The following is a 22,187-nucleotide window of genomic DNA, read 5'->3' as shown; positions in this document are numbered from 1 at the left end:
TTCTGGTTAGCAGCCAACGTGTTAGCTGTTTGCACCGCCCAGGAAATCTTCTAAAAACCTGGTTAGAATTAGTCCTCACGAATTGCCTCAGTCTGAATCATACTGTAATCATTTCTTGCATATGTTCACTTAGTTACTTGGTGCTCACTGCTTTTTATTTACTTATATGTCTTTTCATGGCTATTTACTTTTAAAATAACCTGCTGCACAAATATATTTAAATTTATAAATCATTAAAGTCTTAAGGGAGATAAAATTAGAAAAAAAACCCACTTATTATGTCCTCTATGTTTAAAAACTTTCTTTTTTTCATTGATATGTCCAACCACCTAAAACAGTGTATAACACAGGGAAGATAGTGAACGAATCTGCCTTCTCTCAGACACCTGCATAATAATCAGAATTTACCTTTATTTTCACTTGTAATTAATGATATGGTTGAATTTAAGTCTGGAATCCTGTACATTCTATTTGACAAAGATTTTCTATTTTTCTTTCTTCTATTTTGGATAGATAGTTAAAAAATTATTCATTTGCTCCTCCAGTAACTCAGCTGTCTACTTTGTCTATTCATCTCATGGTTACTCTGAAAATTAATTATCAAGGTTTAAAGTTGAAAAATATCTTTAATATCTTTCTGGAATTATTTGTGTAATTTAGGTAAAAGTTCTTAATCAAATATGTATGTGTAATCTTATATCAGAGGTTACATATAATTTTCTCTGTCTATGACTTGTCTTTTAAATATTCTTAATGGTGTCTTCTGAAATACAAAAGTTTTAAATATTAATGAGGCCTAACTTATCAATTATTTTCTTTTACAAATTATGCTTTAATAATGTCATATCTAAGAAATACTATTTCTTTAACTCAAGGTCTCAGATATCATTACCTATGCCTTTAAAAAGTTTTAATTGTTTTAGTGTTTACATTTAGGTCCTTCGAGTTGTCATGGTTTCCATCTTACTTGGATCCATAATCAGTACTCACGGAAACAACAGTCAAGAAATGAAATGATGTATTGGGCAAATCTGTACAAGACCTTGTATAAGTGTTTAAGAGCAAGGAGGACATTTTGAGGACTGAGGTTTGCCTGGTGTAAGCTGTGATATTTTAAATTGCCTCATATGCATGTAAAAGTTGAACACTCACTGAATGAAGAAGATGGAAAAGAATGGATTCATTCGGTTGTGGGGCTTGTGAAGAATACTGAAAGTACCATGGAAGGGCAAACAAATCTGTCTGGGAAGAAATACCAGCAGACTATTCCCAGGAAGCAAGGGCGGTGAGACTCTGTCATATGTACTTAGGATTTAGTAGTTTGATGATACTTTGTCAATTTGTGTAGAGGTGGAATCCAACTAGTCAGTCAGGTCACAGACTGATGATACCTCCTTGGGAGTATGGCCTTCTTATTTTTTTTTAATAAATCATTTTATTGGAGCTCATACAACTCTTAACACAATCCATACTTACATCAATTGAGTAAAGCACCCTTATACATTCGTTGCCCTCATCATTCTCAAAATTCGCCTTCCACTTGGGTTCCTGGAATCAGCTCATTTTCCTTTTTTCCCTCCCTCTCCTTCCCCGCTCCCCCATCCCTCACGAACCCTTAATAGCTTATAAATTATTACTCTATCCTATCTTACACTGCCCGGCGCCTTCCCTCACCCACTTTCTTGTTGCCCATCCCCCAGAGAGAAGGTTACATGTAGATCCCCAAGATCAGTTCCCCGTTTCTACACCCACTTCTTTCCCGGTGTCGCCATACCTACCGCTGGTCCTGAGGGGTGCATCTGTCCTAGATTCCCTGTGTTTCCAGATCCCAGCTGTACCGCTGTGCATCCTCTGGTATAACCAGGTCCGCAAGGTAGAATTGGGATCATGATAATTGGGGGGAAGGAAGCATTCAAGTACTAGAGGAAGGTTTTGAGTTTCATTGTTGCTACACTGAACCCTGAGTGACTCATCTCCTCCCCACTACCCCTCTGCAAGGGATGTCCAGCTGTCTACAGATGGGCATTGGGTCCCCATCACACACTCCCCTCATTCACGGTGATATGATGCCCCCCTCATTCACAGTGATATGATGCCCCCCTCATTCACGGTGATATGATGCCCCCCCTGCCTTTGTTGTTTGAAACCTGGTCCCCTCGGCCCTTCATGATCACACATGTTGGTGTGCTGCTTATGGAGTATGGCCTTCTTATAAAAAACAATTGGCAACCCCTCTCCCGCTACCCTTCCGCCACCCTGCCTGCTGGAACCCTTTCCCCCAGCGGTGACCCCATATGGGCTGCTCAATTCTGAGAGCTCTTGGTGCCCCGCCAGGTGATTCTGCCTCCACTGGCCTGTGGTCCTCCTGCTTCCTGCTTCACCCTTTTGCATCACCATCCTATAGCTACATGAGTACATTAGGCAGGTTCTCTGGAGAAACGGAACCAGAACATTTCATGATCACATTTATGTAAAAGGATAGGTTTATGTCATGAGAAGAGATGTAACAGCTAATTAATCCACACAACAGTACAGCGGGTCTAGTTCAACTCACTTTTGTGGAACAGTTAATATACTAAAGGTTCTTCAGCTCACTTGGGCTCCTGGTCCAAGGTCAAGAAAGCAGACTGTGGGGTCTGCCCTCAGGCAAGATGATCAGGATAGGGCAGCAAAGCAGGAAGATGAGAAGTTGAGGGGTAGCAGAGGCCAGGAGCATGGGAGCCTAGGGAAACAGTCCTCATGGGTCCTCAAGAAGCATGGCGAAGCATGTCTCAATGGACCCTGAGATGCATGCATGGCAAGACAACACAATCCACGGTGATCCACTGGTTGGCTCTGCCCACAATGGCACAGCACATGGTTGAGGCAATGGATTAGCTCAGGCAGCAGAGTGCTTGTCTGATCACCAGGGAGAAGGAGGAGAGGGGGCCAGCCTTGGAAAGCCATTTATCTCCTTGCCCTCCATCCAAGTTGCAACCTGATTAAACTTTGCCCACATGTTCCTATGGAAACCTAGTTGGCATAATAAACCCAACAATCACGGTGAGTTGAAGAGGGCCCTGGCTTACATTAGACTTGTGGACTTGGGCTGGACTAGGCTGAGATGCCTTCTGTTGATATAAGATTACTTGCTGATATAAAGCTCTTTCTTTATGTAAGTGCTGCTGGATATGTTTCTTTAGACAACTTGGCCCAACACAGACAGTTAGCAGGAGAGTTCAGTCCTTGGAAAAGGACACGATGTGTGTGTGGTAAAGTAGAAGGGTAGAGAAAAAGAGGAAGACCATCAAGGTGTTTGCAATGAGTTCAAATGTCACAATTGGATGGTGGTACAGGACTGAGCAGCAGTATTTCATTTTGTTGTCTTGTTGAGACAGTGGGCGGTCTTAAGATAGGAAATAACCATCTAAGCAGCGGGAACAGGACCTAACAACAGCAACAACAATTTAAGTTGTTGATCCATTTTGACTTAAATCATTGTGTGTGGTTTGAGGCAAAGGTCTAGTTTCATCTTTTAGCATAGAGATGTCAAGTTGCCCCCGTAGGATTTAGTAATCAGCTATATTTCTCCCAATAAATCCCCTTGGCACTTTCGTTGAAAATCAGTTGAATCTACATAGACTCTGGCTTAGTTTTCTCTCCTTGTACCAGTACCACACTGTGTTGCTAACTGTAGTCTTTACAGTGAGTTTTGAAACTCTGCACTGAAAATCTTGCAACTTTGTTCTTTTAAAAAATTGTTTTGGCACGGTAGGTTTGGTTTGTAATTTTAAGATTATTTTATCATTATCTGTAAAGAGGTCTGGTAAAATTTTGAGGGGGATTGTGTTGAATCAGGAGCCTGGTAGTGAAGTGGCTAAGGTACTTGGCTGCTAAGCAAAGAGGTTGGTGGTTCCAACCTACCAGCTACTCTCCAAGGAGAGAAAAATGTGGCAGTGTGTTTCTGTCCAAAGATTTACAGCCTTGAAAACACCATGAGGCATTCTGCTCAATCCTGCAGGGCTGCTGTGAGTCAGAATTTGACTTGATGATGATGGGTTTGTGTTTGCGTTAAATATGAGTCAATCTAGGGAGAATTGCTACCTTAACAATATTGAATTTTTCACTCAGTGCACGTGGTAGCTGGACTTTTGAAGGTACTCAGTTATTCACCCCTCACCCCACCCCTTGCCGTCTGTTGTTAGGTGCCTTCAAGTTGGTTCTGACTCACAGTGGCCCAGTGCACAACAGAGCACAACCCTGCCTGGCCCTGCGCCATCCCACAGGTGTTCCCATGCTTGAGGCCATTGTTGCAGCCATGATGTCAGTCCATCTCCTTGAAGGGCTCTCTCTTTGTCACTGCCCTTCTACTTTACCCCCCCCCTCTTCTGTGGCTTTTAGAAACTCTCTGATGGTGTAGTGGAAATTTGGAAATATAAATCATTTTATTGGGGCTCTTACAGCTCTTATAACAATCCATATCAAGCACATTTGTATATATGTTGCCTTCATCATTTTCAAAATAATTTATGTCTGAGTCCTTGGTATCAGCTCCTCTTTTTTCCCTCCTTCCCCTACCCTCCCACTCTCATGGACTTCTGATAAATTATAAATTGATATTTTCATATCTTATACAAAATGCTGTCTCCATTTGCCCACATTACTGTTGTTCATCCCCTTGGAGAGGGTGTTGGGAATTGTACACCAGTCATTGTAGTCAGTTCCCCATTTCTCCCACATCATTTGCATCCATATATTTGTTTGTTTTGGGCATTCTGATGCCTGCTGTCTTATCCCATCGACACTTTATGATCACACAGGCTGGTGTGCTTCTTCCTTGTGGCCTTTATTGCTTCCCTGCTAGATTGCCTCTTGTTTAACTTCAAGCCTTTAAGACCCCAGATGCCGTATCTTGTAATAGCCGGACACCATCAGCTTTCTTCACCACTTTTGCTTAGCCACCCATTTTGACTTGTGATCATGTCAGGAAGGTGAGCTTCACAGAATCAAAAAGTGTTCTTGCATTGAGGGAGTACTTGAGTAGAGGTCCAATGTCTGTCTGTTTCCTTAATACTTAATGTTTAAATATATGTACATAGACCTATATTCCTATCATTATATATTAATGTATTTACATATATGCATTCTTATATTTTTACCTTTATAAATGTTTTTTGCCTCCTAGTTCTTTCCTCTATTTATTTTTACTGTCCTCCTGTCCCATTATCATGTTCATTCGACTCTCAGTACTTTCAGCTACATTGCACTTGATCAAATCCCACCAGGCATTCTATGTCCTCCTTGCCATCGATTTTAGGTCTCTTATTGCTCCCTTGACCCTGGATTTACTGCTCCCCATCCCTTTATCCCATCTCCTCCTCTCCCATGTCGCCCCGGAGCTGTTGGCCTCATTGTTTTCTCCTCGGGATCAGTTATCCTTCTTTTCCTACGTGGGCAGACAGGAGAAAAGGAAAAAAGGGAAAAAGAGGGAGAGAGAGAGAGAGAAAGCAACAACCCTATAATTAGTTCCAGGTCTGTCTGCTGATCTCTGAATGTTTTCCAACCAGATCTGGTAAAGTGCCATACCCTGCCCACTGATTCTGAGGTCTATTTTTCCGGATTCCTTGGGTACTTCACTGTTTTGCTCCCCTTGCTGTTCTGCTGCACTCCATTCATGTTTCGCTCCAGCGTTGGGGAGGAGGGGGTGTCAGCCAGGCACAATTCCCATTCTGGAAATACTGCTTCTCTTTCTAAAGTAGCTTTTCATTGCATCTAAAATATCAGTTATAAAATGTATTATTTATGTGGCACTAGAAATTAAAAATGGTGCAGTGGGTTAAATATTGGGGTCTCACTGAAAGGTCAGCTGTTTAAACCCACCATCTGCTACATGGAATAAAGGTACAGCTGCCTGCTTCTGTAAAGATTTACAGTCCCAGACGCCCTAAGGAACAATTCTACTCTGCCCTATCGGGTTGCTAGGAGTTGGAATTGACTTGATGGTAGTGTGCTTGGTTTGGGGGTTTGGATGCCTTAGTAATAAGACTGTATTATGAAAAAAAAAAAGAATGTATTATGTATGAATTGTTCCTAGTGACCTTGGTACCTTTACAATTTTAAATTATTCCAGAGGATTTGACAAACATTTCTGTAGTAACATTGCCTGACCTGATTATATCTGTATGTTATCTCTGAAAGGAAGTATAGCTCAATTTCATATACTTGGTCTTTCCTTCTCAGGTCTTATGAATACTTATTGTTGCTTTTCAATAAAATAATCACCACTCATTTAAGGTCATTATTTCACTTATGAATATTTGTGTAACTGCTATCAGATTTTATGCTTCTGCAAACATAATGTTTTCAAAATGAACTATTGAATAGTATGATATGTAAATTTTGTGCCAGTAAAATCATTGGGGAAAAATTGTTTGTGAAGTACTGTATGCATCACAGTAGATTTTCTATGCCAGATCATAGTTTCTGGAGACATAGTAAGCAATAATTAAACCAAACATGCTTACGATTTACAGTGCATAAAGTTAGCTGTAACGAGGATAGTGTGCTATTGATAACACATTCTAACAATGACAGATATGAAGAGGCTTCAACAAATTCATGGAAAAATTCATGAAAAAATCTTTTAACTCTATTTTCCCACAGACTTCTTGAAATACCCCTTGTATGACTATAACTGTGATTATAAAAATTCATTTACCAATTGTGAAATTCATTTTGATTTTTGGTAGGCTAAAAAATTTATACATTCTAGGCAATGAAATCTATCTTCTATCCATATTCTTTCTTCTGGAACTCAAGGGTAAACATTGTAGATGATGATGGATCTCAGGAAGTGCATAGGACAGGCTCCCACAGAAATAATTATCCAGATTCAAATATGCCAAGGTCTACATAACCTAGCCTTCCATTACTCAAAATAAAAGTTCAGTATAATAATTTTTAAAATTCAGTGGTCTTCCTATACATACTGATATACGTTCGCAAATTTTATTTCATGCTAACTTGATCAAATTTTATATCTCAACTGCAGAAAATTTCCTAAACCAGATTTTCTTCCCTTTCTTTTTGTTATGGTGATGAATGAGGGAGTTTCAAAAAGTCCATGGAAAAAAGAGAATGAAAAGATGATTTTTTCCCTGCAAAATTGTACAAGAAAGACTCCTTGTAAATAGAATAAAGTGTTTTCTACTTTAGCTGTTCTGCTCTGTACAGTTCAGTGAGACTCACCATGGTGTGCAACAACCACCACTAGCAATTTCCAAAGCTTTTCCATCACCTTTAATGGAAACTTTCTATCCTGTAAGCACGAGTTCCTACTTTCCTTTCCACCCCCTCTGGTAAAAAGCTATTAACTCTGATCTCTCTGCATTTGCCTTTCATATCCATGGGATCATGCACTATTTGTTATTTTGTGTGAAATATAGGATACTGTTTCAAAATTTATTGATGTCATGACATGTATCAAAACTTCACTTCTCTTTATGGGTAAATAATATCCTATTGAAATTATACCCCATTTTGTACATTTGTCTATTGATGGACTCTTGGATTGCATCTCAGTTATAGCTATTGTGAATAACGTTGCAGTGAACATTGGTGTACAAGGATGTGCTTGAGTTTCTGTTTCCTATCTAGGAGTGGAACTTTGGGGCCTTAAGGCACCCTTTGAGGAACTGCCACACTGTTTTCCACGGTGGCTGCACATTTGACTTAGAGCTGTATTACTACTGAGGTCGCATTTTCCATCTAGCATGCTTTATCTGGGGTTTGTAGGCAAGATTAGGACTAGGGTGAAGTGAGCGAGGCAATTCCCTCGGGCACAAAGTCTATGATGAACAAATATCAAAATTATAAAGAAAGATAGTCCCCTCGAGCTTTGCCCGCCCGGAGCCCTGTGCTCCCGGCGGCCAGAACGCAGGGGTAGAGCAGGTCGGCGGCCCAAGCGCCTGGGCCGCCGAGGTACAGGCGAAAGAAAAAAAAAAAAAAGAAAGAAAGATAGATTCAGTGCTGTGTCATATTGGAACCCGAGGCAAAAAAGAAAGAAAACTGACTAATTTTATTTAATATTTTGATATATTGTTTATTATATATTTTCATGTTAATCTTAATTGTCCAAAGTTCATTGAAATAACACTTATCTCGATAGCTTTTTGCCCTATTAATTTTGCACCTGCAGTGCGAATGTCTTGCTTCCCTTATTTTGGTCCTGGTCCTGCTCAATGAGGGATGCTGACCAGGCAGCTCACACTGGATGGAGAGGCTGGTAACACTAGATTTTGTTTCTAGGGTAGCACAAGTGCAAAAGTTGCTATCCTAATATTATAGGATTAGAAGAGTTTTGAGGGACAATGGTATGACGCTTAACAAATGTTTTAGTTATCCTTAGTTGTACTTTAAAGAATATTTGGGAGGGGTGGTGTCCATGGTGAAGTCACAGTGGCCCCATTGTACCAAGCATAGCAGTAAGAAACTGATTTGATAATTCCGATGTAAGAGAATAGGCCTGTACAAATAATCAAATGATTCCCTTAAGAGGGTCATAGCAGCTGGGCTTGTCATAAAGGATTATGTTAGGATTAAAGTTGTTTTTTTTGCTGAGGGAGATTGAAAAGTCAGGATTTACAAGGGAACAACAAGTGAACTCAAATCAATGGGAGGAAGGTCTTAGGATGCCTAGTGGGGTTTACTCAAAGGCAAAGTAGCAGCAAGGAAGTGCTAAACTGAATGAAGGCCGAACATGATGGTGGGACAAGAGGAAAGTAAAAGGAAATAGAGGAAAGAACCAGGAGGCAAAGGACATTTACAGAGGCCTAAATACAGGCATGTACACATGTAAATATATATATATCAAGAGGGGAATAGAACTATGTACTCATATCTATATATTAAGAATTAAGGTTGCAGATGGACATTGGGCCTCGACTCAGGTACTCACTCAATGCAAGAACACTTGTTTTCTAACAATCCGGCATTCTGTGATGCTCACCTTCTAGACACCATCCCTGAAGACAAAATGGGTGCATAAGTAAATGTGAAAAAAGCAGATGGTGCCCGCCTATCAAAAGATATAGTGTCTGGGGTCTTAAAGACTTGAAGATAAACTAGTGGCCAACTAGCTGAGAAGCAACAAAGCCCACATGGAAGAAGCACACCAGCCTGTGTGATCATGAGGTGTCCATAGGATCAGGTATCAGGCATTGTGTTAGTCTGGGTAAACTAGGGAAACAAATCCACAGAAACTCTCTCTCTCTCTCTCTCTCTCTCTCTCTCTCTCTCTCTCTCTCTCTCTCTCTCTCTCTCTCTCTCTATATATATATATATATATATATATATATATATATATATATATATAAAAGAGTTTTATATAAAGGGTAAGTGTACCTTAAGAAAGCATCCCAGCCCAGTGCTGTCCAAGCCCATAAGTCCAACATTAGCCCATATGTCCCAGCATCTCAGCGCTGGCAGGGGTCTCCACATGGCTACTCCAGCACCCATGGCTGTATCAAGGTAGGTCCATGTGGCTTCTCCTCAGCTGAAGTAGGGAACTGGATAAGGCAGCTGCAACATGGTCCAGCCATCAGAAAGTAAGAGACCCGAGAACTCAAAAGATGAGGCTCACCAAGCCATTTATCTCTCCGCCCTTCAATTAATCCCACATGTGTTTATCAGGCAGGTTGGCACAATAAACCTTAACTATCTCAGGCATCTACTATCCAGAACAAAATCATACCCATTGTGGATGGGGGACGAGTCATGGAGTGGAGACCCAATACCCATCTGTAGACAGTTGGACATCCCCTCACAAAGGGGTCACAGGAAAGAGATGAGCCAGTCAGGGTGCAGCATAGGACCAATGAAACACAACTTTCCTCTAGTTCTTTGGTGCTTCCTTCACCCCACTATCAAGACCTCAAGTTTACCTTACAAATCGGATTAGACCAGAACATGCACACTGCTACAGATAAGAGCCCGAAACACTGGGAATCTAGGATAGATAAATCCCTCAGGACCACTAAGGAGAGTACATACCAGAAGGGTTAGGGAGGGGTGGGAGTAGAAAGGGGGAACTAATCACAAGGATCAATCTATAGCCCCCTCCCAGGGGGACAAATAATGGAAAATTGGGTGAGGGGTGACAGAGGATGATGTAAGATATGAAAAATAATAATGTTAACTCTTATCAAGAGTTTGTGAGGGAGGGCAGGTGGTGGAGAGAGGGGCAAGAGATGGGGAACTGATATTAGGGGCTCAAGTGGGAAGAGAATGCTTTGAAAATGCTTTGAAAATGGTGGCATATGTTCAAATGTGCTTTACCCACTGGATGAATGTATGGATTGTGATAAGAGATGTTAGAGCACCCAAGAAAAGTATTAAAAAAAGAGAGAAAGAAAGAAAAGTCAGGATTTAACACGCTATTCAAAGGAGGGGAGAATAAAAAAGATAGTTACATACTTGAGTATAATAAGCCTACCCGAATATCAGCCAAGGCACCTAATTTTACCACAAAAACTGCATAAAATGCTAGAAAGCTCAGCTTATATGTGAGTATATATGGTAATTATCTATTCATTCTGACTGGAGTTATAAGAAGCAATAAAATGCTCATAAATTTGGGTATAGTTATCATAGGGGCTGGGTGAGACTCACATGACAAAGTGGATCCAGTGAGTCAGCATTTACCGTCCTCTCCTCTATGGTGTTTCTCCCGATTACCGCAGTGAAGGATGACATGGTAAAAGACACTAAGTGTATGTCGAACCACCTGTGGCATTTTTTACCTGAGTCAAAATTAACTCAGAAGCCATGTATGGTTTGTTAGTTTGGGTAGACTAGACAAACAAATTAATGGAAACTCATGTGTATAATAAAGAGCTTTATATCAAAGAGTATTTGCATATTAAGAAAACATCCCAGCCCCATCCAGATCAAGTCCATAAGTCCGATATTAGCCCATATGTCTGATAACCAGTTTATAAATTCCTCTTCAGACTCACGCAACACATGCAATGACACCAAGTGCAGGAAGATCACAGGCCAGTGGGTAGAAAGTCTTGTGGAACCATTGGTGGTAGAACCATCTCAGCACTGGCGTGGCTCTCCATGTGGCTTCTCCAGCTCTAAGGCTCTGGCTGCTGCCATCAGCATAGCATTATGTGGCTTGTCAACAGATAAGTCTCTCAGGAATACAAGGAAAGAGTGTGGACAGTGAACTATTTATTCCCATAGCACCTCCAAATAAGATCATTGAGCTGCGACCTGATCGGTGGGCTAAACTCTACCCCTTCACTCTTAATAGTCTCAAGTTGATACCAGATTATGTAACTACCACCTATGATGCATGAAATGGCTTGATATTGCCTTCTACCCATAGTCTTTGTAATTCCCACCAAATGACTGGGTGGGAGGGGTAGGAGAATGTAAATATGGTATAGTAGAGGATTGGTCAGTTTCACCATTCCTCTGGGCATATGAGAGCCATTTTGGAAGCAGGTAGTGTATCTCGTGATCAGCAGGAAAAAGAGTCACTAACAGAGCACTGGGGAGGTCTCTTTTTTTAAAAAAAATAATTTTATTGGTGGCTCATACAGTTTTTATCACAGTCCATCCACTCATCCATTGTGTCAAGTACATTTGTACATTTGTTGCCATCAGCATTCTCAAAACATTTTCTTTATACTTGAGCCCTTGGTTTCAGCTCCTCATTTTTCCCCTCCCTCCCTACCTCCTCTCCCTCATGAACCTTTGATAATTTATAAATTATTATTATTTTATCATGTTTTACATCATCTGATGTCTCCCTTTACTCACTTTTCTATTGTCTATCTCCCAGGGAGGGGGTTATATGTAGATCCTTTTGATCAGTTCCTCCTTGTTACCCCATCTTCCTTTCATCCTCTCGGTATAGCCACTGGTCCTGAGGGGTTCATCTGTCCTGGATTTCCTGTGTTTTCAGTTCCTATCCGTACCAGTGCACATCCTCTGGTCTAGCCGGATTTGTAAGGTAGAATTGGGATCATGACAGTGGAGGGGAGGAAGCATTAAAAACTAGAATAAAGTTGTATATGTTTCATCTTTATTACATTGCACCCTGACTGGCTTGTCTCTTCCCTGTAACCCTTCTGTAAGGGGATGTCCAGTTGCCTTCTGTAAGGGGATGTGCAGTTGGATTTTGGGTCTCTACTCCTGACTCCCCCTAATTCACAATGATATGATTTTTTGTTCTTTGATTCCTGATACCTGATCCTATTGACACCTTGTGATCACACTGGCTGGTGTGCTTCTTCCATGTGGGTTTTGTTTTTGCTTCTCAGCTAGACAGCCACTTGTTTATCTTCAAGCCTTTAAGACCCCAGGTGCTATATCGTTTGATAGCCAGGCACCATCAGCTTTCTTCCCTCCATTTGTTTATGCATCCTCTTTGTCTTCAGTGATCGTGTAGGGAAAGTGAGCATCATGTAATGCCAGTTTAATAGAACAAAGTGCTCTTGCTTGAGGGAGTACTTGAGTGGAAGCCCACGGTCCATCTGCTACCTTACTACAAAACTTATAAATATATGCACATAGATGTATTTTGCCAGCATCATATATAAATATACTTACATATGTACATGCCTGTATTTAGACCTCTATAAATGTCCTTTGTCTCCTAGTTCTTTCATCTATTTCCTTTTACTTTCCTTTTGTTCCACTATCATGCTCAGTCTTCATTTGGGTTTCATTAATTCCTCTCAGTTATATTGCCTTTGATTAATCCCTACCAGGCCTCTAACACCTGCCTTGCCACCAATTTTGGATCACTTGTTCCCTTGTTCCTGGGTTGGTTAACACCACTTCCATTCCCCTGCCTCCTCCTCTCCCATATCCCCCCAGAATCATTGGTCCAGTTGTTTTCTCCTCTAAATTGTTCATCCCATCTATCTTATCTAGATAGACTTGCAGGGAGATTAATATGCACAGAAAACCAAGACACAGCAAAACAAAGCAACAAAAGAAAAGACAAGAAAACAACAAAAACCAATGACACACACAAAAAGGTTGCAAATTATTCAAGGTCTGTTTGTTGACCTTCAGGAGTGTCTTGTGGTGGAATCTGATGGGGTGCCATGCCCTGGCCCCAAATTCTATTGTTGGTGTTCCTTCAGGACTTCATTGCTCTGCTCCCCTTGCTCTTCAGTTACAAGCCCTTAGTGTTTTGTCTTGGCGTGGTGGGGTTGGATCGGGCACAGTTCCCACACTGTGTCTCTAGTGTTGTCCCCCATAGGGATATGGGTTAGTGAGGGATGTCATGTCTTGTTATGGGGCTGGCCATATGGTTCTGTCTGTGCATTGGCTGCTCTGAGCAGGGATATCATCCTCAGGGCTTGGTGGCCCAGGAGGGAGGTCTCTTCTTGAAGCAGTGGAGCCAGCAGAGGCTGCAGCAGGAGTTCATGAGACAGACTAGAGCAGCTGTTCTCAACCTGTGGGTCGCAACCTCTTTGGGAGGTGAGCAACCTTTCACAGGGGTCACCCGATTCATAACAGTAGCAAAATTACAGTTATGAAGTAGCACCAAAAATAATGTTATGGTTGGCGGGTCACTACAACATGAGGATCTGTATTAAAGGGTGGCGGTATTAGGAAGCTTGAGAACCACTGGACGAGAGGACATCTGTATGTGAGACATAGCGGTTGACTTACTAGCCCATGGAACAAGTAAAGCTGTGAGTGCCTTTGGCAGGAGGCTGGTTTGTAGAGTGCGTGCCTTTACTAAAGGCAGGGCAGAGGCCCAGAGGCCACATGGGAGAGAGGCTGCAGGTCAGAGATGTGCTGTACTGTCCACAGAGACATTGCTGTGGACAAAAGAACTATATACTTAATATTTTCTGATCCTGAGTCTTGTGACTTTACTTTCTTGATAAAACCCCTGAAAGTATGAGTGTAGTCTGTGAGTTCTGTGTGGCCATTAGAATGGATTTTGGAACCCAGCAGAGAAATGGATGCCTTGGGAGGGATAGCTGGTGTCATAGCAGGACCAAGGAAGTTGGAGGGTAGAGGCCTTACCTCTGCCTATTATAAATCATCCTTGGATAAGAACTCTTAACACATGGACTCCCAAACAGATAATCCCTCAGGAACAATAATGGAAGTAACGATACCGTGAGGGTAGGGGGAAGGTGGGGGGAGAAAATGGGAATTGATTGCAATGATCGACATATTATCTGTCCCCTCTTTCCTCCCCACCCCTGCCCAGGGTGGCAAACAACAGAAACGTTGGTGAAGGGAGACAGCAGACGGTGTAATATAATGAAAATAATAATAATAAGTTATAATTTATCAAGGGTTCCTGACGGGTGGGAGAATGGGGGAGGGAGGAAAAATTGAGGAGCTGATGCTAACGGCTTAAGTAGAAAGAAAATGTTTTGAATAGGATGGTTACAACGTATGTACAATGTGCTTGACACAATGAATTTATGGATTGTGATAAGAGCTGGAAGAGTCCCCAATAAAGTGATTCATTCCAATTTAAAGAAGAAATCACCCTTGGGCAGATGTGCAATTAGATTTCCCTCCTTTGTGTAGCCAAGGAGGGCAGATGAGGGACTCGGGACCATTTCCTTCCCAAGGTAGGAGAGGGTGTAGATGGGTAGACCTGGATGAGAAGTTGGGAAGTCTTAGGATGGAGAAATAAAGTGAGGGCAAGGGTAGGAAAGTGCCCTAAAGCACTTGTTCCTAGACCATTAAAATGAAAATCCATATTTTTTTTTATCAAACCAGCCTTTTGAGTGCCATCCTGAATACTCATGCGCTTTTATATACAGCAGAATAGAATGACTCCACCTTTATACATGCTCTTAAACTTTTACCCTTCAATCTCTCAGTTTCAATTGTATCACAGCCCTCTATTACATTTTACAGTGGGTGTATCCCCCCCCCCCCAGCATTACTACTGGCATGTAATTCACATACCATAATTCAGTAGAGCTGTTCAACCATCACCAGAGGCAGCTTTAGAACCTTGTCTTCATTTTCATAATGATTATTAGCTCCCCGTTTCCTCCCAACATTCCCTGCCATCCTCCCAGGGAGCTGTGGCCGTGTTTTATCCTGCATGGAGTTCATTATAGATCCACCTTCTTTGTCAGTTGGGAAGGTTTCTGCCACTAATACCTTCAGATACTCTTTCTGTCCCTTTTTCTCTTTTCTCCTTCTGGGCTTCACATGGGTATCTTGATTTGCTTAGAATCCCCTTAGAATTTGTCCACTTTTTCTTTTCTTCCCCCCCCTCTTTAACCTTGATATTTTCAATTGTATAATCTACTTCTTTTAAAAATCATTTTATTGGGGGCTCTTATAGCTCTTATCACAATTCATCCATCCAGCCACCCATTGTATCAAGCACTTTTGTACATATGTTGCCATCATCATTCAAAACATTTTCTTTCTGCATGAGCTCTTGGTATCAGCTCATTTCCTCCCTCTCCCTCCCTCCCTCCCTCCCTCACAAACCCTTGATAATTTATAAATTATTATTTTTTTCATTTCTTACACGGACCACTGTCTCTCTTTACCCGCTTTTCTGTTGTCTGTCCTCCTGGGAGGAAGTTATATGTTGATCATTGTGATCGGTTCCCTCTTTCTCCCCTGACCTTCTCCTCACCCTCCTGGTATGCCTACTCTCATTATTGGTTCTGAGGGATTGATCTGTTCTGGATTCCCTGTGTTTTCAGCTCTTATCTGTTCCAGTGTACATGCTCTGATTTAGCCAGATTTGTAAGTTAGAATTGGGATTATGATAGTGGGGGCAGGGGAAGCATTAAAGAACTAGAGGAAAGTTGTATGTTTCATTGGTGCCATATGGCACCCTGACTGGCTCATTTTTTGCTTGTGAGCCCTCTGTGAGGGATGTCCAATTGTCTACAGAAAGGCTTTGGGTTTCTACTCTGTGTGCTGCCCCTCCCCCCAATTCACATTGATATGATATTTTGTTTCGGGTCTTTGATGCCTGTTACCTGATCCCATCGACACCTCATGACCACAGAGGCTGGTGTGCTTCTTCCATGTGAGCTTTGTTGCTTCTCAGCTAGAGGGCTGCTTTTTTATCTTCAAACCTTTAAGACCACAGACACTATAGCTTTTGATAGCCGGGCACCATCAGCTTTCTTCACCACATTTGTTTATGCATCCATTTTGTCTTCAGTGATTGTGTCTTGAAGGTGAGCATCACAGAATGCCTGGTTAGTAGAACAAAGTGTTCTCGCCTTGAGGGAGCACTTGAGTAGAGGTCCAATGACCATCTGCTATCTTAAAACTTATATATATGTGCACAGTTCTATTTCCCTATTGTTACATATAAATATATTTACATATATATATTCCTGTATTTAGACCTCTATAAATGCCCTTTGCCTCCTAGCTTTTCCCCTATTTCTTTTTACTTTCCTCTTGTCCCACTATCATGTTGGGCCTTCATTCGAGTTTTAGTAATTCCTTTTGATTACATTGCTCTTGATTAACCCCCACCAGGCATCCTATGGCCTCCTCACCATTGATCTTAGATCACTTGTTATTCCCTTGTCCCTGGGTTTAAGACCCACTTCCTTTCCCCCACTTCCCCCTCTCCCATGTCCCCCCGGAACCTATGGTCCTGTTGTTTGCTCCTATGTTGTCAGGGGAGCCAGCCCCTAACAAATCATCATAGACCAGTAGGCAAAATTGTACAGCGATAATAGATAAAGATTTTAGTAAAGTCATAGAGAATATGAGAGATAGAAGAGAGATTGAAATAATGGAGTCAGACAAATTTCACATTTCATGGTAGCATGCTCACCTCAGCTCCTCTTGGTGGTACAGGGCAGGAGAGAAAGGTGGAGGGGAGGGGAGACAAGGGGAGAGGGGACAGGGGATCGAGGACCGGGAGAGAGAGTATCAGGAGAGAGAGCTCTTTATTTCTAACCCAGGCTTATATATCCTTGGGGGGGCATGAAAACCCCCTAATTACAGGTAAAGGCACGTCACAGGAAGGGGTTGTACTATAGGTAATACAGTAATGAGAGGGGGACAATTTAGGGGTATACATACAATAGGAAGGGGAGGGATTGGGGGTACACATGTGACAAGATGGGTCGATCCTAGATTCAGGATGGCAGCCTAATTTTGGATATCACTGAGCAGTTTTGATCTTTTCTCTGGCTCTCCATGGAAACAATTACTATCTTTATCAGTAGGGTGTGAGATCCACCTATAGTGGACCAGATGCCTTCAGGGAGAATATCTCTAAGCATCTGACCTTCCATCATGTGCTGGCAAGTAGCCTCTAATATTTGGCATATCTTTGGGGGAGACAACGCTAGGGAAAAGTCTTATATCCCACACTCTGGATTGTTTATCCCACTTATCTTGTCTAGGCAGACAGATAGACATACAGAGACAATAATACACACAAAACCAAGACAAAGCCAAACAAAACAACAAAAGAAGACAAAACCAAAAAGCAATATAACAACAGCAAAACCAAGGACACACACAAAAATGAAAAGCCTATAAATAGTTCCAGGTCTGTTTGTTGACCTTTAGGAGTGTTTTCCAGTTGAGTCTGATGGGGTACCACGCCCAGATCCCAAAATCTAATTTTTGGTATTCCTGGGATTTCATTGCTCTGCTCCTCTTGCTGCTCTGTTGCATGCCCTTAGTGTTTCACCCCCGTGTGAGGGGGTCAGATCAGGCACAATTCCTGCATTGTGGCTTCAGTGTTTTCCCCTGTAGCATTATGGGTCAGTGAGGGATATATTGTGTGTGTCTTGTGGTGGGGCTGGGCCTATGGTTCTCTCTGCATTGGCTGCTCTGAGAAGGAATATCGTCCTCAGGGCTTGGTGGGACAGGATATATTTCACTCTCTTCCCTCTTCCTTTGCTCCTGTGTTCTCTGGTCAGATGTCCCCCTCTCCCTGAGCTGTAGCTTCAGTGCTGTCCTCTGAAGTGCATTCTTTTGGGGGAGGCTGTGGGGTGTCCACAATGTTTGGGATTGGAGCCGGCCCCCCAGACCTCTCTGTTGGTTCCCTGCTTCATGTCACTATGTTGTATTCAGGTCTTGGTGCACTGGGCTGAAGTCTGGTCCCTCTCTCCCTCCCCTTGGTGTGTTAGTGCCCTGTTCCCCGGCTACCTATGTCTTCTCTTCTTTCTTTCTCTTTCTTCCTGAATGTACCCAGAGCCTGACCATTCTGCTCCCCAGCATGCCCAACTAATGTTCTCAAAGAGTTTTGCTTCTACCCGAGGGGGAGGCAGAGAAACAAAACTTCTAGTTTTTGAAAATTGTCTCACGCCTTGGCCCCTTTTTAGTACTGAGACTTGTCTGCGGTATGTTTAGGGGTCAAAGCAAGGTGAAAGTATAGCTTTCTGAATTGTTTTCTATGCGTACCTCTTGCCAAACCAGGTTATAAGACTTTCTGAATCTCAGGTTATACACAATGATTTTCAAAGCTCTGATTCCCTAAAGAAACTCGCACACCAGCTCCTTTTTCACGCTTAAGGCCATAATTGTGTGCTCTAATCACACTTTTTAGCCTCTGATGGACATGGGAGGCCACCGTCTTCAGGCATAGCCTGTACCCTGCGAGGCTTCAGCGGGGCCAAACAGAGAGCTGTGCCCTACTGCAGTCTTCCCACCAGCCCTCACACATACCGGAATAGATGCACGGAATAGTCTACTTGTAAAGTCTGTTCTGTTACCCCAGAGCCAGATATTAGGCCCCATCTCTCTGAGAGTACAGTCCTCCCCTGGCTACCACCTTAAGATTACCATGCTGCCAAGCTGGAGGTGTGCAGACAATAGGAAATCAAATGTTCTCTATTGTGTCAAAGTTGCCTTTTCCTTGATTCGGCATTAAATTTGTTGCTGTAGCCTTCTACTTACTTTTCGGTGTTCTTGAAAAGTTGAGCCTGAAATTTCTCCTTGTTTTTCTCGACAGTTCCATGCAGGGATGCACACATGGAGCTGCTCATGCTGTCATCTCCAGGAACGTCTTTGTGATTTATTCTTTTTAAACGACAAATATTTCCCTTATATCTTTATTTCTGCTCTGTTCTGTTTTTTTTTCTCTATATGCACACAAACACTTTGACAGTACTACAATGGCATATACTAGAGAGTGCATCACCTGGGAGCACACGCAAAGTCGAATTCCTTTAAATCATCGAGTGGATAGCTCAGTCAGTGTACTAATCTACTGCCGCTGCCAGTTAGCCAGCTATGGCTCATAGCAACTCAGTAGACCGAAGAGATGCCTCTTTGGGTTTCTGAGGTGGAAAATGTTTACAGGAGCAGAAAGTCTCAAATTTCTCAAGATGTGACTAGTGGACTTGAACTCCTGATTTTGCTGGTAGTAGTTGGATGCATAACCCACTACGCAACCAGTTTAAGATTAACTCATTGGCATCAAATTGATTCTGATTCATAATGACCCTATGGGACGGAATAGAGCTGCCTTTTTTGGTTTCTGAATCTTTAAAGGAATAGAAAGCCTCATTTTTCTCCAGTGGAACAACTGGTGGTTTTGAACTACTAATCTTATGGTTGGCTGCCCAAGTTGTAATCCATTATGCCACCGGGGACTCCTAAATATCTCTTCCTTTGTTGTTTTGGGTACATAGGAGTTAACCTTTCTTTTTTTTTTTTGTATTTTATTTTATTAAAAAACATTTTATTAGGGGCTCATACAACTCTTATCACAATCCATACATATAATACATCAATTGTATAAAACACATCTGTACATTCTTTGCCCTAATCATTTTCTTTTTTTTTAAAATTTTTTTTAAATTTTAACAATTTATTAGGGGCTCATACAATTCTTATCACAGTTCATACATATACATACATCAATTGTATAAAGCACATCTGTACAGTCCCTGCCCTAATCATTTTTTTCTCCTCTTTTCTTTTTTTACATTTTATTAGGGACCCATACAGGAGTTAACCTTTCTTAACATACTTTTCTGCTCTGCACATATTATATTGGGACATATGTTGCTTCATAAAATAATATACTTAACTCATAAGTGCTTATTTTTAAAAACTATGGTTTCTGAAACAGATAGCCATTGGATTTTGGACAAACGTGACAGTAGGGAACTAAGAATTAGGAGTGTTCTCTTGAGGCGTGATCTTTCATTTAATATATGCAGTCTAATTTTATGGGATCAGGCAGCCTCATTTTTACCCCATCAGAATGATTTGAACCACTGACCTTGCAGCTAGCTACAATGCTTTGCAGCTCGAGGGATCATTTGCTAATAATGTAGGTGATGGTTAACCCTCTTAAAAGTGTCCATGGGAGATAGAATAGTAGAGGTTCTAAGTCAAACACTTAGTACAACCTTTACACCAGGCTGTTGCGAATTCAGTTATTTCCTGAGTCATCCACTTCTCTGCCTTGCTGGGCACAGGTCTGCTCTTTTAACATGATTCTTAGCTCTTTCCCATCTTTATTTGAATTTAGAATATATTAATGAATTCTCATTCTGGAAATGGTATTTATTTTCAGTGAAATGTTTTACAAGAATATTATTTTCTTTTAATGTTAAATTAAGGAAGCATTTTCTTTGTATTTCTTTTATCAGTATTGGTAGAAATTCTTACTTTAAATTGTCATGTGAATAATCCTTCTTAGCGATTTGAGTGTAAAGTAAGGAGACTAAGTAGGTAAGAAAATCTTAAGGGTTGATTTTAGAAGGTTTGGCATCTTCACTACATTCTTTGCTCGCCGAGTGACCTTGGCTGGATCAGTTAAACTTTCTCAGCTTTAGCTCCTTCATCTGTAAAATAGGAATGATGCTCTTACTCACAGGATTACTGTGAAACTCGGATGAAGTATTTTTAAAGGTGCTTTATAAATCACAAAGTATTATACAAGTGTTATAATTCTAAGTAATAGGTTATTTTCTGCAGGTTGGTATTTAGAATTTGAGAGATAGTAAAGTGAAATGAGATTGTTTGTGGTCAAATCTCAAGTCTTAGTTCATGGGTCATACAAACCTCTCTGATACCCAGTCTCCTCTTCTATAAAATTAAAATTATCATTACACATATTTCATATGTGTAGATGAAATCAGCTAATCCATCTAAAGCACTTTCAACAGTGCTTTTGAGCCCATTCGATAAATGTTAGCTATTAACATCATTATTCTTAAATTAAAAAGGGAATTCTTTTTCTAAATTAAAATCCATATTTACCATTTATTAAGTGGCTACCCTGTTGAGAAGCATCAATGTAATAAATTCAATTTTTCCTTAGTGATGAATACCTATGTAAATAAAATAATATCATTTTCTTGACCTCAGAAACTCTCAAACTGTGCTGATTTCACACAGATGTTTTTGATAAGTTATGTGCTTGTAACATTTTAGCAAATTTAGTTATAGTATGAATACAGTAAAGGAATTCAGAAAATTAGTCCTGAACATAAATTCATTAAAAAATAAAGACCCTATTGAAATGTGATCTTTCTCTCATTTATCCATTCTGAAAATTTATTTTCAGTTAACCAAACATGGCAATATTTATATTCACAAATTATTTGTGAGAAATAATTAACTAATTAATTAATTTTGAAAGGCATCATCAAAATGACCTTGAAAACTTAGTTTAAAAATGCTGGGCATTTTATATCACTGTCTGCAATGTAGTGAATTATCTAATGGGGCGCTCTGTAATGGGGCTGGGTAAGAAGGTGGGGTAAGATACTGACTGTATTACATAATTCAGCCGTGAGTGACTGCCACTGCAGAAGCACCAAAGAGGAATCTCACTCTCCGCAAGAATGGACATCTAGAAATGAGTAGAGACTTTCATCCAGAGTTCCCTGTGAAATACGTGCCCTTGATCGAAGAGACAGCTTTTGATGCCAGAGGAGCAGCAGCAGAACGAGGAGCCAGAGCTTGAGACAGAGCAGTGAACTTTCCAGCACACAGAGCAAGGAAAGCCGAGTGACTTGGGGCCGGAAGCTGACTTGTGCAGTGGGGTGGCTCCGGGCACTTAATTCAGGAAGCTGGGTTTGCTGATCCACAGAGCCGGAGCGGAGCAACTTCAGGTTGAGCCTTGCAGTCGGGTGTCGCGCCCCGGGGGCTTTTAGAAGCAGCCCGAAAAGAACTCTATAGCCTGTCCTCAGTGCACAGCAATATCGTGAGCTTCTCTTGCTGAATTTTAACCTGTT

General features: G+C 41.3%; 1 long non-coding RNA gene across 2 annotated transcripts in view; it reads left to right on the top strand.

Moving 5' to 3' along the window:
* LOC142440900 (uncharacterized) overlaps positions 1 to 22,187 on the top strand; it is a 118,236-nt gene that overhangs the window by 45,901 nt on the left and 50,148 nt on the right. The gene's annotated exons all lie outside the window — the stretch shown is intronic.

The sequence above is a fragment of the Tenrec ecaudatus genome, chromosome 2, assembly GCF_050624435.1.
Source record: "Tenrec ecaudatus isolate mTenEca1 chromosome 2, mTenEca1.hap1, whole genome shotgun sequence".
In the NCBI taxonomy this organism is placed as follows: Eukaryota; Metazoa; Chordata; class Mammalia; order Afrosoricida; family Tenrecidae; genus Tenrec; species Tenrec ecaudatus.
Note: the sequence above shows the minus strand (reverse complement) of the source record. Positions and strands in the feature narration are given on the sequence as shown.